At 43.0% G+C, this 6,810-nt stretch overlaps 1 pseudogene; it reads left to right on the top strand.

The window, feature by feature from the left end:
• The first annotated feature begins 4,647 nt into the window (after positions 1-4,647).
• Positions 4,648-4,764, top strand: LOC126206242 (5S ribosomal RNA; annotated as a pseudogene).
• The last annotated feature ends 2,046 nt before the right edge of the window (positions 4,765-6,810 follow it).

The raw sequence follows: 6,810 nt of genomic DNA, 5'->3' as shown, positions 1-6,810 counted from the left end.
CTCATTACATAGCTCAGTTGATTATTCTCGAAGGTGATTACTTATCAGAAGACTATGTTGAAAATTGAACGACACAGGATTGCTCATATTTTCAGTGACTGCTGTGGGTAGCAACCTCAAATTAATTGTTAGCCTTGTGCCTGTCTAAATTAAGGCTTATCAGGTGAATAAGTGAAAGATTTGATAGAACGTAATTGGCATGATTCCCTCTGGATGAAATATGTAGAGATTTCCCTTAAATGTGGGAGAACGTTCTTGCAGAAAGGCGTCTAGAAAACACTATAGATATGTCAGTCGACTGAGTGACATTGGTGAAATATCTGTTTGTTGTTATTAAGGTCTTTAGTTCGAAGACAGATGCAGCTTTCCACTCTAGTGCATCCTGTGCAAGTGTCTTCATCTCTGCAGAGCTATTGTGACCTACATCCGTTCCAACCAGCTTGTCGTATTCAAGCCTTGGTCTTGTGTGTCCGCCGTTTATGCTGTGCCTTTCCTGCTAACACAGGAGGTATTTATTTTCTAGAGTTCTTCAGAAGCACGGCCTTTCCTACGACATAAAATGTTCCATAGCTAAGGAAATGTGTAAAAGGTTAGCTATACTACAGGTGTCAAAAAGATGCACAGGTCTGGCTGTAAATACAAGATGAAGAATAACCCTTCCAATACCCCATCTGTTCTATATTGTCACTTTTTACACAGGCATTTGCTACCATGTCCATTCTAGCACACGATTACAGAAATGGACAATAGCAAATAACGAAAATTTTTATAAATCTTTTCACACTTACAGCAAAATCTGTCTCTAGTAGCCAGTGTAAGGTTTTAACTCAGACCTGATACTAGAAGATACATGTTTAAAAGTTTCGAATGATTCCTTAAATACTATACACATCGTCACTTCTGGACTCTGCAAGTTCGATGTTATGACTACACGGTACGTCACGCGGAATCTATGCCCTCCGAAAGAAAGTCTCATTTTTCGCTGAAAAGTCTAAAATGCCTGTACACGTTATCCACGAACGGCCATCAGTTTTCCCCGGATAGTACATATTCCCAAAGAACCGCTATCTCTCAGTATGGGTCAGCCTTAATGCAAAACACTTTTATACCACTTTTATTATCTTTCCCAAACTAGTTTCAGCGACAATATCACCATCATCACTAAATTTTTCCTTATTCTAAAAAAAATGCAAAATTAGTATCGCCACAAACATTACAGAAGCTAATTACATGAGTACTGTTTCGTTCCAGATACTCTATTGCGTGAATAACTTTATAACACCTTATTTACTTTAAAGTCACAGCATAGTTTCTACGTTTGTTGCCCTTTTCCGGCATATTTTATGTCTAGTTTTCTGTGTCTCTGTTTAACGGTGTACTATGCAATGTCCTTCAGAAATGCATGCAAATCTTAAAGGCATTGCATAGCGGACCGTTAGACACTGCAGATGGTACTTACATGCCTAGGCTAAGGCTGTGTGGGTATCATAGCCATAGTGAGTGAGCGGGACGTTGACACACGGTGACATACGGAAGCGTGCTCGGATAGCCGAAGTGGTCAAGACGGCTGATCGCGTAAGGAGGGAAACCCGATTTCGAGTTCCAGCCTGGCACAAACTTCCATATGTTGCCAAAAAATTGTATAGGTGGAGTCTCCTTGTATTCGCAACTGCGGATAAATTTCTTGTATTTTATACAGCCTGTCCGAAAGAAACTCCATAACAGGCCGTCAGTCTGCAAAATGTCTAGTCGAAATTACTTCCAATAACGTGATGTTGTGGACAGCGAAACAGTTCTCATGGGAGATGCTGGATGTGTGCCCTTCAGGCACACGTTGTAAAAGTTCTGTCCACCCACCTTTCTTCTTGTACTAGTTATGTATCTCAAGCACAGTATCTCGCACAGTGACAGGCCTGTTGTCACAGGCGTGTTGGCTGTAATAGAGGTCTAGTGTTCTCTGACTGTCGAATGATTCCTTATTTTTCAGGAATCCCACAACATTTTTACTGGCGTGGTGCAATGTGTAACATTACTGAGTCCTTTTAATTGATTATTTAGGGCAAGTAAAGCAGAAGATAAAGTTGCTTTGAAGTAGTAAGGTCTGGCTACTCTTTATAATATCTTTGATGTTTACGAAACATATATTTTCACCCACAGACGTATTACAAGAAACTCTGGAACTTTAACACTACTTTAATTGAAACACGCAAAAATATAATAAATATTGTTTTTTTCTATTTGACGTCAGATGTACTGCTAGTAAAATAACTTTTAAAGAGAAAACATGCCTGAAATCCATACTGTTTCTCTCGACCTTTAAATGACGGGAATTTACATCATTGAATTTGAAGTCCAGGACGACATGACGCAGTACGACGATTTCATTTCAAGCAAAATTTGTAACTGCAACTCTGAAGAAACAAATTCCAAGAAACAGTGCTCATGCGCTAACATTTCAAAACCAATCTTAATCTCTACGTGAAATTCAATCGGTATAAAATAGGAACGAAGTAAAACTCTAATGACTTAAAATCCAACAAGGTTATATACTTGTTTTACTACATCAAAATTCTGTGATTTGAGTAACTTTGAAAGGGAAAACAAATAATCTAAGGCAGAATTCGCCTCTCCGGAACAGAATGCTACGTGCTTCTCGCCGGTAGTATATCTATCGCCTTGTCTGAGATAAAGGGAAAAGCTGCTGACAGTGACAAACAATGACGTGAACAGTTCTTGATACTACAACACACCAAAATTCCAATTGTACACCCAAAGCGAACGTGTCCCTGTAACGTAGCAACTGAATCTACTAAGATAACCTCGAACAACAATACAGTTAGGATCTTAAGAAATGTACAATCTAGCACGACTCTGTCAAACCCGAACAAAAGTTTAAACTTACTTCATCGAACAACATCCTGTTCCCCCAAAAAATGTGAGTTTAACTTCCACAGAGGAAGGTTAAGTTTGCTTCAAGTTAACCACTAGCCCGGAAGGCTCATAGACACGCGGAGCAGACCAGCAAACCATAGCACCAGTGGGGAAAGTGCTAGCATGACCGAGAGTTGACTAGAAATCACCGGCCAACACCGTTATGAGCTTTAAACAGAAATCCTCGTCAGAAGTAATGGCCGAGGTGCAGTTCCACCGGTGCTGTTCCAAGCCTTTCAACTGGAAGTGCCCTTATGCAAGCTAGAGGGTGGTCTCCCAGACCCTCAGGGGCTCTTCAGCAGAAATTTCCCTTTGCAAAACTCCCAAGCCAGTGCCCCACAGTAAGGGATCATTGGCAATCCACGCATTGCCGTGTCGACCCACTCGTACTCGCCTCCTGACTCTTAAAGGGAAATGCTGGACGGTCGTATACTCTCTCTAGCGCAAACATGACATGCAACTTTTTTTTTCCTTTCCATAACTCACGACCAGGGCTCACAGCTCTTTCTTCCGCCAGTTCCTCATCTCCTCCCTTCCATATTGGCAGATGTAAAGCTGAGAAGACGAGTCGTGAGTCGGGCTTGGGCAGCTCATTTGGTAGTGCGCGTGCCCGGCATACTGTCTCAACCTGCGAGGAAGTTCCAAACCAGAGCACACTCCATTGGTGGGTAAAAATTTATTCTACAAGAGTGTTGTTGATGCTTGGTCCTGTTTCCAGGCATGGCAATGTATATAAGGGGCGTGATCACTGTCAGAGACGAAGGACACAGAGATGTCTTGTACTCCTGTGCGACAGCGTAATCAGCAAATCACAAGAGCTTCAATGGGGCCTCATTGTGAGTCTGGATATGGCCGTCAGGTCGAATCATGAAATATGAATTGGACTGCACGGTAAGTTGAGGGCAGACATACTTGCGGTGAATGTACCTACATCTACATCTACATGGATACTCTGCAAATCACATTTGACTGGCAGAGGGTTCATTCAAAAACTTTCACAATTTTCTATTATTCCAATCTCGTGTAGCATGCAGAAGGAACGAACACCTATATCTTTCCGTACGAGCTCTGATTTCACTTATTTTATCGTGGTGATCGTTTCTCCCTCTGTAGGTCAGTGTCAACAAAATATTTTCGCATTCGGAGGAGAAAGTTGGTAACTGGAATTTCGGGAGAAGATTCCGTCGCAACGAAAAACACCTTTCTTTTATGATGTCCAGTCCAAATCCTGTATCACCTTTGTGACACTCTCTCCCAGATTTTCGCGATAATGCAAAGCGTGCTGCCGTTCTTTGAACTTTTCGATGTACTCCGTCAGTCCCATCTGCTAAGGATCCCACACCGCGCAGCAGTATTCTAAAAGAGGACGGACAAGCGTAGTGTAGGTCGTCTCCTTAGTAGAACTGTTACATTTTCTAAGTGTCCTGCCAATAAAACGCAGTCTTTGGTTAGCCTTTCCCACAACATTTTCGATTTGTTCCTTCCAATTTAAGTTGTTCGTAATTGTAATACCTAGGTATTTAGTTGAATTTACAGATTTTAGATTTGACTGATTTATCGCGTAACCGAAGTTTAAAGGATTCCTTTTAGCACTCATGTGGATGACCTCACACTTTTCGTTATTTAGAGTCAACTGCCAATTTTCGAACCATTCAGATATCTTTTCAAAGTTGTTTTGCAATTTGTTTTGATTCTATGATGGCTTTATCAGTCGATGGCAACGGCCTTGCCACAGTGGATACACCGGTTCCCGTGAGATCACCGAAGTTAAGCGCTGTCGGGCGTGGCCGGCACTTGGATGGGTGACCATCCAGCCGCCATGTGCTGTTGCATTTTTCGGGGTGCACTCAGCCTCGTGATGCCAATTGAGGAGCTACTCGACCGAATAGTGGCGGCTCCGGTCACAGATAACCATCATAACGACTGGGAGAGCGGTGTGCTGACCACCCGCCCCTCCTATCCGCATCCTCAGTGAGGATGATACGGCGGTCGGATGGTCCCGATGGGCCACTTGTGGCCTGAAGACGGAGTGCTGCTGCTGCTGCTGCTTTATCAGTCGATAAACGACAGCGTCAGCTGCAAACAACCCAAGGCAGCTGCTCAGATTGTCTCCCAAATGGTTTATATAGATAAGGAACAGCAACGGGCCTATAACACTACCTTTGGGAACACCAGAAATTACTTCTGTTTTACTCGATGACTTTCCGTCAGTTACTGCGAACTGTAACCTCTTTGCACAGGAAATCACAAATCCAGTCACATAATAACTGAGACGATATTCCATAAGCACGTAATTTCACTATAAGCCGCCTCTGTGGTACAGTGTCAAATGCCTTCCGGAAATCCAGAAATACGGAATCGATCTGAAATCCCTTGTCAATAGCACTCAACACTTCATGTGAATAAAGAGCTAGTTGTGTTTCACAGTACCGATGCTTTCTAAACCCATGTTGACTGTGTGTCGATAGACAGTTTTCTTCGAGGTAATTCATAATAATAGAACACATTATACGTTCTATAATTATGCTGCATATCGACGTTAACGATACGGGCCTGTAATTTAGTGGATTACTCCTACTACCTTTCTTGAATATTGGTGTGACCTGTACAACTTTCTAGTATATGGGTACGGATGTTTCGTCGACCGAACGGCTGTATATGACTGTTAAGTATGGAGCTAATGCATCAGCATACTCCGAAAGGAACCTAATTGTTATAGAGTCGGGACCAGAAGACTTGCTTTTATTAAGTGATTTAAGTTGCTTCACTACTCCGAGGATATTTACTTCTACGTTACTCACGTTGGAGCCCGCATCTCGTGGTCGTGCGGTAGTGTTCTCGCTTCCCACGCCCGGGTTCCCGGGTTCGATTCCCGGCGGGGTCAGGGATTTTCTCTGCCTCGTGATGGCTGGGTGTTGTGTGCTGTCCTTAGGTTAGTTAGGTTTAAGTAGTTCTAAGTTCTAGGGGACTTATGACCACAGCAGTTGAGTCCCATAGTGCTCAGAGCCATTTGAACCATTTTACTCACGTTGGTAGCTGTTCTCGATTGGAATTCTGGAATATTTACTCCGTCTTCTTTTGTGAAGGCATTTCGGAAGGCTGCGTTTAGTAACTCTGCTTTGCCAGCACTGTCTTCGATAGTATATCCATTGCCATCGCGCAGAGAAGGCACTGATTGTTTCTTGTCGCTAATATAGTTCACATACGACCATAATCTCTTAGAATTTTCTGCCGGTCGGCTACTGATGACCACCACAAGGGAGGAACGATGTATTGTGCACCAAGAACACCGTCATCCTTTCAAATCAGCGTCTGCCATCCGAGAACAAGTAATGAACACCCTGCAGCATTCTGTGAAATCCCGCACCATTTGTCGAAAACTAGCAGCGACCGGGATATTGAATTAGCTTTCCATGCGTCGGCTGTCTCTAACACCACGAGATAAAATGGAACTGTAACACTGAACAGGAAGCATGGACTGCAGCTGAATGCATATCATACGTCCTCTCATGCGACATTATCGTGGTGTCATTTTCCAACCGGAGAATCCTCGTCCACACGTAGTACATGTCTCTACGAATTGTTTGCACTATGTTGACTGGTCATGAGTGGCCCTAGTGACTGGACCTCCCGTGTACCAACAGGATCTCAAAATGGCCATTTGAGGCGGTCCAAACCGGTAATCTGACGAGATAGTTGCGAAAACGAAAAAAGGATGTGTTCCCTCGTCTTGCTCTGCCATGAGAAGATCGTCCGAATGATTGTTAATCTTCCTTTATGCAGTATAAGCCAATTTATGCAGCAGATACGGTACGTCACCTTTTCCTCTTTTCTATTAACCATCTCCTGACTGAATTACTCAACAAAATGTATTGTTTT

This window comes from Schistocerca nitens, chromosome 1 (assembly GCF_023898315.1).
Source record: "Schistocerca nitens isolate TAMUIC-IGC-003100 chromosome 1, iqSchNite1.1, whole genome shotgun sequence".
NCBI lineage: Eukaryota > Metazoa > Arthropoda > Insecta > Orthoptera > Acrididae > Schistocerca > Schistocerca nitens.
The sequence above is the reverse complement of the archived record's forward strand: the minus strand, read 5'-3'. Positions and strand labels throughout refer to the sequence as shown.